The 11,668-nt window shown below is 38.9% G+C and overlaps 1 long non-coding RNA gene across 1 annotated transcript; it reads right to left on the minus strand.

Moving 5' to 3' along the window:
- Positions 1-2,261: 2,261 nt before the first annotated feature.
- LOC131277977 (uncharacterized) lies at positions 2,262-9,363 on the minus strand. The gene is made up of 2 exons (XR_011648405.1): positions 3,899-9,363; positions 2,262-3,457 (listed from the first exon to the last, which is right to left on the minus strand). It is a non-coding gene; the product is annotated as an uncharacterized lncRNA (long non-coding RNA).
- Between the last annotated feature and the right edge of the window lie 2,305 nt (positions 9,364-11,668).

Consider the following 11,668-nt stretch of genomic DNA (forward strand, 5'->3'; position numbering starts at 1 on the left):
AGTTAAGTCTTTGTCTGAGTACCAGATAGGTTTTGAATTAGCATCTTGCCCACATTCCATCTGGATGCAACCTTGAATACACATTTAGTCTTACATCCTTTCTGAACATTCAAAGCCCATATCACTTAACTGGATTTCTAGAGACTAGGCACACTTGGATGCAGAATTAGATGATTTTGAATTTATGCACAGGCTTTATTATATTTCCCATTCGAGGCCAAGTCCAAGTTCCCTTAAGTTTCAGTATCACCACCCTCAGAGTTTCCTTGGACTGACTGGTATGTATATAGAGTTTGCATTGCTAAATGGCCTCCCGGGATTTGTTGTTGCCAAATCACCAAGGGCAGACTGCAGCCTCTTGCCGTCCCACACCCACAAGTCAAGACAGACAGCTTAGGTTATCTCCGAAGAGATGAAGAGCCTCCCACCCATAGCCAACATCAGTATTGCAGGGATTTTTTTGTCTATTTGCTTTTCTTATTTTTATTTATTTTTTTAATCAGGTCCCCTGGTTTATATACTAATATGCATTTTGGTATGTAAACTTTTACATTATTTTAACACAAAGTAAAGGAAGTTATAACCTAAGAGTTACCTCCTGAGAGCCTCCATGTTGCTCAAATGTGGCCACTCTCTAAGTCAAACTCGGCACATAAATGCATTACATTCCCTGCAGCATGGGACATGACTCCCGAGGATGAGCCTCCCTCGTGCTGAGGGATTACTACCAGGCACCAGCTGGTGAGGTAAATAGAAAAAGACCTTCAATAAAAGGGTCAACTCAGACCAGCAGAATAGCTCAGCCCACATGTAGGATCATGTGTTAAAAACTGCTTTTTGACCTTGAATAAAAGGGGAAAATGGCAAAGACAAATGAGTTTATATGGCTAAGAGTCTTCAAAAAAGAGTCAGGAGGTCATCAGAGGGGTCATGCTTACGCACTCCTCAGGTGGACCCCAGAAATAGCCAAAGTGGATATAACCCCAGGTACTGGTTCTTGTGAGGGCTACGGAGACCCGCAGGGATATGGTCAAGGCAGATAGCTCCGGAGCTCAGTACCATATCAGTGGGCCCTACTTCGGAATTTGTGTCCCTGAGTGTGATGGAGTTGGACTCAGATGTGACCTTTCCACACATGCCTCTTCTGTCACTTTTACTGAACCTGTGGTTGGTGCATACTCAGGAGACTTGAATCTCTGAACTGTCCATGTGCCAACTGGGCCCTGAGCCTCAGCAGAGTTGCGACTCCTGCTCTCTTGTTCGTTGGACTTATGCAGGTCAGCTAACAGGGAGGTGAAGATGTTCAATCACCACACCAGGGAACTGAGAGTGCCTACAACTGCAAGCAGAAGAATTGCATCCATTATCCATGTGGACTCTAAGCCCCCTCTTGATATAGAGGTGGAGTGGACATCACTATCCCAGGGCCCACAGAATGGAGGAATAAAATATGAATTAGAGTGGACTTACTGAGATTCTACTATAAAACTATTGTGACTACTAATAGAAGAAATTGTATCATTGATGGGGAGAAAGTGGCCACAGTGGTTGCTGAGGGCAGGGAGTGGGAAGAAGACATGTGATGAGGGGGCATTTTTGGGACTTTGGAGTTGTCCTAAATGATACTGCAGGGTCAGATGCTGGACATTATATATCCTGCCATAACCCACTGAACATACTGAGGGAAAGTGGGAACTACAGGGTAAACTATTATCTGTGTAGTGCAGCAGCACTCCAAAATGTGTTTGCTGAGTGCAATAAGCGTGCTACAATGATGGGGGTGGTTGTTGGTGTGGGAGGAGTGGGGTGGGGAGATAAGGGTATACGGGAACCTCTTATGTTTTTTATAATGTAACCTTTTATGTGATGTCTATTTTCAAAAAAATACAATTTACAAAAATGATGGGGGTGGGTGGGGGATGGGTTATATGGGAACCTCATTTTTTTTAATGTAACGTTCTATGTGATTTATTAATTTTAATTTTAAAAAAGTGTTATTAAAAAAAAAGGAAAGGTATTCAAACCAAACAGTAAGGGTCTTAAGCAGCAATGTACAGAAATGACTTTTCTCAATGTTAACATCTCAGAGATAAAGAAGTAAGAGGTAGACAACCACAAAGAGTTGTTCATCAGTCAGAGGTCAGGCTACCAAGCCAGGTAAGTCTCCTCCTGGAGTTCTTAGCACAGTCCTTTATTTCATTCTGTTGTGGAATTTAAGAGAAGTTCAATTATTTGAGAATAGAGAGGCCAGGACTCAGGAATGATTTTGAGAAGGAAAAATGGTTTATTGACGGCCGGCCGGACTCGGGAGTTTTCTGTTTGAATCCCGAGCCCGGAACAAGATTTTCAAACGTCTTTTATACAGAGAGGAAAGGCCAAATCGTCCCTTTGTTTCAGTTCTCAATAGGCTTCAATTAGCATATATCTCTTCCACATCTTAGGTAAGCTTTTAGCAAGGACTCCAGACATTTTAGATAAGCCTTGGTTTTTGCATTTCCCCTAAATACTTAAAGTTTATAGCCCTTGCTTTGTTAAACATTTCCTGGGACTGGAGCCTGCTGGTCCCTAAGAGCAGGACTGCAGCCTCTTACCATTTCACACCCACAAGTCAAACAACTTAAGTTATCTCTGAAGAGACAAAGAGCCTTCCACCCATAGCCCACATCATTCCCCCCCTTTGTCAAAGTTTACTTGCTAAGCTTTGGCATAATTATTGTTGTAGCTATGAGGTGGATGACTGTTTGTTGTCTTGACTGATTATTTATCAGTCTTTAGTACAGCATCAAGGACCGTTTTTAGAAGTTTAGAACTTTTCATTCTGGACAGCAGAATCTTGGGCAGGGGCCTCCCGCAGTTATTCTGCTGCCACTGGCACTCACGTGGATTTCCAGTCAGGTTCCAGATCCATCTATTACTTTTATTTTACTCTTAAAGAGTTTACACCTTTAATTTAAAAGGGGTGCTGAAGGGAGACGATCTCTTTTCTGTAACTGCTTCCTGCTGGCCATGGGCTGTAGTCATTGCCTAATAAGGTGTAAAAACTCTTTAATTTATTCTAACTGGAGGAAGATGGATCTGGCATTCTGTACGAAGTTGGATGAAGTTTTCATATGGTTAATAAGATGTTCACTCTGAAAGAAACAAACTTAATTAAAATTTTGGAATACCTGTTTTTAAAAGAGGACACATTGGATTACAGAGGTAGACAAGGTTAGGTACCTATAAAGATGGCATTCCTTAAAAGCTGGTGGGAACAGCATATATATTCTTTTTTAAGTTATCCATCTTTAGAGAGAAATTGCAACAGACACTTAGCTTTGTCTGAAGACACATTCCAAGCTGTTCAATGATTGACACTCATTCGCTCTGTCAGATGCTCCTGGTGAACTGGTACTCCTTGGGCAACTGGCTTCACTCAGGATTAGAACACTAATTTGGAAATACTCTTAGTTTTCACCTGTGGGAGTGATCAGAACTACAGAATAAAGATTTTTACACCTTGGTTTTCATTGTACAATTTCTAGCAATTTTGACTTGTTCAATAGGTGACTCACCATCAGCAAGCAAGCCTCACTTTTGCTAACTTGAGACTGGCTGAGACTGCCACCTTATTCTATAGACATGTTATTAACTGTTTAGAAAATGATTTTACCAGGAATTTAACATGTCTAATATACTTCTGCACTTGATCCAAAATAGAAAAGATAACATTACAATTATTAGGCATATATTTAGTACAGGATAAAAGTACAGCACTTAATATTAACTAATGTATTACTTAATGCATAAGGATTCAGAGTTGCCATTATTAGTTTTGAGTTTCAGGTTTGTAATACTTTACATGTTATCTCTCCATGAAAGCAGGCCATAATGCCAATTGTGTTTAAGTTTTACTTACAGTCTCCTGGTATCATGGCTCCACTTAGCATGTTCTTCAACGCAGTGAGCAAGTTGCAGCATCCTTCCAGTATTCCAGAGATTTTCCAGTATTCTACTAGCCTGGTGCATAGTGCTCTCTGGCACCATGGAACAGTGCCAGTCTGGAGGCGATATCCATTGTACACTTGTACCGAGTCATTATTGGCTGCAGGAGCTTGAAACTGCAATATAGTTTCCATCGACTTCAGGAGCAGAACCAGAGACTGATATAGCACATATTTTTAATTGAGGGGTCAGTGACCAGCCTAGCCAATAACTCACATGGAGAGGCCACCTGTAATGTATACAAGGCCTGGTTCGAATGCACAAGAGTTTGACAATGTTAAAGTTTATTCCTTGTTTTATATATATTTTAAACAACTTAACGCAATACATATATCAAATGACTATTTACTTACACAATTTTACTATGAAGATAACAGTAGGTGCTTTACTTTAGTAATAGAGGAAAAATATTATTTTTCATTGTTAGAATGAAAACAATTTTTCCAATAGAATCAAGACAACTTTTTATTACCATTTACTTAAATGTGTATTTTGCAGTGGCCTTCAGACAGGTTTATTATTATGAAGTTATTTCTGCTACCAATACCAATCTAAGTTTCTTTAGTTAACAATAACTTCTACAACTAGAACTATTTAAACATTTTCAGTTTGGAAGATGTTTTACAAACTCTTTATAATTGACTATAACCACATTGACTAGCCACCTCATGTTTAAATAAACTTACTAAATTACAATTACCAATGAAAGAAATTTACTCTTTATTTAAGAGAGCATATCTACAATCTTTTTCCTTCAGCCTAATTTCACTCACTAAAGATTTCGTACATAATGTTAATTTAGTTTATAAATTAACTATGGGAGATTACACTCAAGTTAAATAAAATTGAAACCATAATAGTTTATGCAAGGAATGTTCTCTTTTTCCCTTACAGGAAGCTAAAAAACTTCTTTTCTTTAAGTTATGAAAATTATTAATTTAAAAGCATAACTGACTACCAGGTTTTAAAACACATGCATACTGACTTCCAGGTTTCAAAACACATTACACAATTACTTAATTTTTTAAAATCATAACCCAGGAAAGATCTCTCCATAGTTTTTATGGACTTTCCTTTACTTACTGAAATTTGTTAATAGAGCCACTAATTACCTTATTTTGTTGGAAAGAAATCTTCTGGAAGAAAATAAGGCTCACCAGATTGTGGAGAAGAAAATACTTTATTCTCAATCTTGCAAGAAGGGGCGCAGAGCCAGATATGGCTGGTGCCCCGAACAAAGAAAAATGACACAATTTATACCCCTAAGCCTAGCATGCAAGCTCTTCCTGTTTTTCCATAGATTGGATACTTCAGAAGTTACAGCTTATCTGAGATTTAACTTTCCCACGCAAAAGTTTGATTTAACTGCTTCTTCTATCACATTCCAACCATTTTAGTTTTTACCTGCTCCCCCCCTTTGTCAAATAAGGAATAGAATTTAGTGCTGAAATGGCACCGACTTAGTTAGCTCCTTCTTGGGCATCCTTCCACTGCCCATAGGACTGGCCTAAACTGGTCTCCTCCACTGCTGTCCAACCCGGGAGTGGGAGACTGAGGCAGCAGGCCGCCGGGTTACATCAACATTTTTCTTCTGTGAAAATTAACCTAATCTTTGTTTTGTTTTTTTTTTTTTTTCCAATTTATGGCTGACAAAGGTTTAAACTGGGAAATTACCAGGCAAACTGATTCTTAATTCCCTAGCCTAGTAGATAGGTTTAATCTGCCACACCTAGTCTTGCCTTAAAAGCTCTTGCAAAGAGGAGGCCCTTTCCCAATTGTTTCCATAATCAGATTTCTATGACTTTTTCATCCTGCTTAGTTCAATTTGGGCTTTAAGAATATTTATAAATATAACTGCATATTTAATTTTTAACAATTTGAATAGACCTCTTTTAAGAATTTTTATTTGTTAATTTGATATTATCCTGATGTATGAAGACATACATTGAGCTTTTTTTTTTAAAAATGGGCAGACACAAAGAGTTAGACACAAACACAACTCATTGATATTACTTGTAATTTGCATTATTTTATATACTGTTTAACTTAATTAATTAGGGGTCCAGAAATACATATTACTTATATAACTGCATATTTAACCTCAACAATTTGAGCAAATAGGCAGACATGAATAGTTTGACACAACAACATGACTTTAGTTACTTTAAACTTTTCAAAGACTTTTGAAACTCTTCTTAATTTGCACTATGACCATGCAGTTTACCACAAGAACTTTCTTTCTTACTTAATGGATTGTAATAACCAAAATGTTCTCAATGCCTTAGCACCATTTTGTTTTAGAACTTTATATTTTACTTTGAAATTAGCAGAATTTTGGATAAGCCACAAGATTAACTTTATATATATTTACTGAGGCTATTTGAAGCCTCAGGGAGACAGACTGCTTTCTCTCATGAATTGCCACTCTTAGGAACACTGACCGTCAAGGCAGGAGACTTCTCCCCCTCCACCCCCCTTTTTGATTTTGGAGATAATAAAACTCCAGTGGCCATTTAACCTTATTCTATCAGGCAGCAATTTATTTAGTTTACACTTGAATTCATGAGAGAAAGGGTTACTAATACCAGAAGAGGAGACAGTGATGTCCCAGCTCTTCTCAATTATGAAATAACCACAGGCAAAGGCAAAGGGCGAGGTTAGGCCTGAAGCAACCATAAACAAAGGAAAGGTTAGTGTAGAATTTACACTTAAATAATAGTTTCAGGCTAAATTCACCCAGCTATAATCTCAGTTATTGTCTTTCCATTGTTTTACAATATAAATGCATTTATAAATGATTTTAACTCTTAGTTACAGTTTTTATTAATTTTTTAAAACCTATTAATTTTATAACACCTTTAAATACCTTTCATTCAACTTATAACATATTAAATGAACTTAACCATTACTTTAATTTTTCCTTTAAAGTGAAAGAATAAATCTCTTGCAGTTAGTTTGAAATAAAAGGCTACTTTTCAGGATTTGATTTCTAGAACATAAAATGTTCTTTTAAAAGAGGTAAGACTCTTCTTCAAACATTGAGGATATGATGAGGTTAAAGCACAAGAAGCTATTGATAAATGATTTTCTTTATATATTGATCTTACTCAATTTAATCATAAAAATTTCCCTTCCACAAACCTTCTACACTTTCAGTATTCATTCAGGTTCTGTCCCACACTCTACTCTTTCCAATAATCAATCATTTTATCTTAGGACAAAATCATCTTCTGTTTCCTTAACAATAAAAACACATTCCATATATCCCACATACTGAGTTACCAGGCAAACTTCTTACAACATATAATTGCCATTAATACTAAACAAGTTTGTTAAAATAATGAACTTTTCTTCACTTTAAATACTTAGTAGCATGTAATACCAGAAACAGTTTTTTTGGAAGTAAGTTGGCAGGGGAGATTGGCTGCCGAATAAGTTTGTTATAAAATTGCCTTTTATTATTATTATTATCAATTCAGTTTTGTTAAATAATGACTTTCTGCAATTAGCCACTTAAATACCTTAAACAATGCTTTGTAAAACTTTTATATTTATACCCTTAACACAAATTTTACCTTCACAGAATATTCTCTTACTTAAGGTTACTACAATACCTTCTAAGAACCTGAGCAGAATGCAAACGTATTTTGGCTTTGACACCCTAAGGAGGGAACTTTACTGCATTTATTCTGATTCTGCTTTTCACCTCCTTCACTCCCCCCCTTCCAGGCAGTCGGGTGCACAACAAACAGGAATGCGGCTTATGAATAGAAGGGTGGACTCACTGGAAAGGGGCAAGCCGCTCCCCCCTTTCCAGCTTTCAGCCAAAATGGGCAGACAGAACCTACTCAAATTTGGCAACTCTCCCAGGGACCCAGCCACCCTGACTGGGACATCCCCAACAAACTTGGGTGCGTGGCGCGGACACAGATGGCCTCCAAGCCCCGGCAAAGGGCCAGACCAGAGACAAGACAGCAGAGCATGCACAAACATCTAGAGTCCGCAAACATCCAGACTCCTCAGCTTTTGCCCCAGAATCATTTCACCCCCTTGCCAATGGCAAGGGAGGGCTCCAGCTCAGCTGTAATTCCACTCTACATAAGGACACAACTCCAACACTAGCCTTGAGCTGACACAGACAGAAGCACAAAGGTCACTAATCTGACTCACAAGTTTATATATTTATTTTCACCACGGCTGCCCCCACAGCCATCACAAACCTCAGAACACTTAACATTTGGTATAAAGCAAATTCATTCACAAATTAGCACCATAACAAAAGATTTCAGCTAGACTTTTCCACTGTTTAAACTTTACACCCAGACCAAGCTCCACCAGAAAAGCCGATCCATTTTCCTGTAACCAAGTTTTGTTTTCCTTAATCTAGACCAATTTCCAGGACATTAGGACTCGAACCTATAAATACCCTTCCTATTAAAATCGAGACTCCACTCCTTTAGTGGATATAAGACCAGTACCAGATTCTAACATGCAGTTAGACAAACCCAAAACACCAGGGCTTTTCCCCGGTTTTCCTCCTTTTCCCAAGCCTAGAGAGAACGGCTTCCCCCCAGCCTTCTGGGGCTACTAGGGTTCTCTCGGGAGGTGATCAGCCTCCCCTTCCTAGCAATTAAAGCTAGGGCCTTCCAGACTGTGCTCACCCGGGGAGTCTTACCTTCTTCCATGTTCGGAGTTCTTTTTCGTTCCCAGAATCTTTCTCTTCAGACCTTCCATTGCCCCTCGATTTTGTCGGGAAGATTCTGGTGGAGCCCACATCTTTTCTGGATTAAATTTAATCCAGGGGCGCCCAGATTTGGGGTTCACCCGAGTCCTCCCGGCTTCCTCGGGGATTTGGAAGGGGCAGCAAAATGCTACCGTCTCTGGCCTTCATTTATTGTCCCTTCGTGGTCGCCATTAATGTTGTGGAATTTAAGAGAAGTTCAATTATTTGAGAATAGAGAGGCCAGGACTCAGGAATGATTTTGAGAAGGAAAAATGGTTTATTGACGGCCGGCCGGACTCGGGAGTTTTCTGTTTGAATCCCGAGCCCGGAACAAGATTTTCAAACGTCTTTTATACAGAGAGGAAAGGCCAAATCGTCCCTTTGTTTCAGTTCTCAATAGGCTTCAATTAGCATATATCTCTTCCACATCTTAGGTAAGCTTTTAGCAAGGACTCCAGACATTTTAGATAAGCCTTGGTTTTTGCATTTCCCCTAAATACTTAAAGTTTATAGCCCTTGCTTTGTTAAACATTTCCTGGGACTGGAGCCTGCTGGTCCCTAAGAGCAGGACTGCAGCCTCTTACCATTTCACACCCACAAGTCAAACAACTTAAGTTATCTCTGAAGAGACAAAGAGCCTTCCACCCATAGCCCACATCAATTCATGTCCTTTTTCTTAATTGGAATGCAAAGTAATATTCCTGTCTGAACATACAGTATGTTTGTTAGACTAGGAACTAGTGAAATGGTAACTAGTGGCTATCATGTTTAAATCTCTTTCTTATTTGATCATCCAAACCCCCTTATTTGATGGAGGCTGGTTTATTTTCCCTTCACTTTGTCATAATAGACAAACTGGAATTAATATCCTAATTCGGTTCAAAATTTGCTGCACTTTTTATTCCTGTACTACATACAGGTTGTCTTCCTGTTTCTGCCCGGAACTGTGTGACTTCCGCCCAGTCTCAACTTCTCTCCACCTCAGTTTCTTCATCCAGAGAAATAATGGGATGGATGAAGGTTTCCAGGTGACGTTCTGCTCTGAGTCTCTACGGTCCTCCGATTGTGGGGGCTCTGCACCTGGGCAGCAACAACGTTCACCAGTCCAAAAGGTGCCTGCTCAACATGCTGGGCAGTGAGAATCGCCTGTTTTGGAACAGCTGGGTAATGGTAACAGCCATCTGTTACTGCACTCTTCAAACAAAGAATTAAGCAAAGCGAAAACACGAGAGGAGTACCCTATTTTTATAGCACAATGCAATAAAATGGATTGAGAAATGATTTCGCTTTTAGGAGTTTCGGGTTCTTATCCACCCTTTATTATTGATTCTTGAAGGACAAGCCTCTTCACTGCTGCAGGCTTCGTAACCAGCCCATCAGTCAAATAAGAGGAAAAAACTTCCTAGCACTATTCCTTACTTTGTAGAAAGAGAAATTAAAATGTTCTCAAGATAAAGGCATTATATAAGTAAAAAAAAAAACCAAACAGGATATTTAATTCAATTGTTTATAAATTATGGGTATGTAGCAGTTTGATATTATTTATGAATTAAAAAAAAAGATATTGATTGTATTTGTAAACTGGTCTATTCCTCTTGGTGTGATATCCTTTGATTGTATTAACTTCAAAGGTTTACTTGATTAAATCAGGATTGCGGGATGTTCAGGGTTGAGTCCCCGCCCCTTTGGTGGGCTATGTAAATGGACACTCACTAAAGAAGACACACAGGAGAACACAGGAGAAGATACCTGGAAGAAAGAGAGAGCTCCATAGGCATAGCAGAGGAGAGAACTTTGATCCTGAGACCCCAGAGAGAGCTGAGCCCTTCACCTGATAGTTTATAGCTGACCTTGTAAAGAGACCAGCGCAGCTGAGCCTGGAAAGAAATGAGCCCTATGCCAGCCTACAGCTGAGATCAGAAGAAGCTGGGACCACGGAGCCTTAAGAGGAAAGAGGAAGGCTGAACCTGCGCAGAGATCGGCAACCAATTTTGGTGAGAAAGTGCTCTTATGGTACCTTAAGTTAGATCTTTAGAGCCTTGTAACTAAGTTTCTACTCCAAATAAGTACCCTTTATAAAAGCCAACATATTTCTGGTACTTTGCATCAGTACCCCTTTGGCTAACTAATACAGGGTACCTCTGTTTCAAATAAAAACCAGCAATCCAATCTATGCTTGAGAATGAAACAGAAGAGGTAAAGTATCAGGTTCAAGTCATATCTGTTATCCATTAAATGTTAATTTATCTTGTATACCTTGCTAAAGGTGACTTGGTTTTTTGTGGAAATTGCGACTATTTTTTGTTATGAACCTTGACACAAATTTATGAGAACTTTTTATTCAGGCGGCACACTTGGATTCATGCATTCATTAGTCTACCATTCATTGATCACTTATCCTGAGTCAAATCCTCTAGCAAGCTATTTCCTGACAAGTGAGCTTTCAGCATTTCTTTAATCGTGCCTAGTTGCTCAGAGATCCTGACAGGGTCAGGAACTAAACCAATCTTCTCTCCAGCTCTTCACCTCCACTTGTTTTAGAAAGAAAATGCCAGGTGGAAGGAGAATTGCTGAGTTTTAGCTATGTAATAGTTACCTACCTGTTACCAATAACTAGCAGCAATAAAATGGAAGGCCTTAGTTAGGGAGGTCTATCTTTTCAGCTTAAAATCTACTGAATAATTGCAAGTACTTCATGAAAAAGATTTTTAAATATGTTGGTTTCAGCTTCCCAGTCTTACTGTGGATTAAGCATCGTTGTTTGTTTGTTTTAAGATTTATTTATTATTTATTTTATTTCTCTCCCCTTCTTCCCCCGCTAAGCATCGTTTTTTATCATGAATTCTGGCCCATGATCTTGGATAAAGCACTTAATCCCCTGGGCCTCAATTTCTTCATCTTAAATTACAAAGGGGGTTTGTGTGTCCCCAGAAAATTATGTTCTTAAGCTAACCCATTCCT

Source organism: Dasypus novemcinctus, chromosome 3 (assembly GCF_030445035.2).
Source record: "Dasypus novemcinctus isolate mDasNov1 chromosome 3, mDasNov1.1.hap2, whole genome shotgun sequence".
Lineage (NCBI taxonomy): Eukaryota > Metazoa > Chordata > Mammalia > Cingulata > Dasypodidae > Dasypus > Dasypus novemcinctus.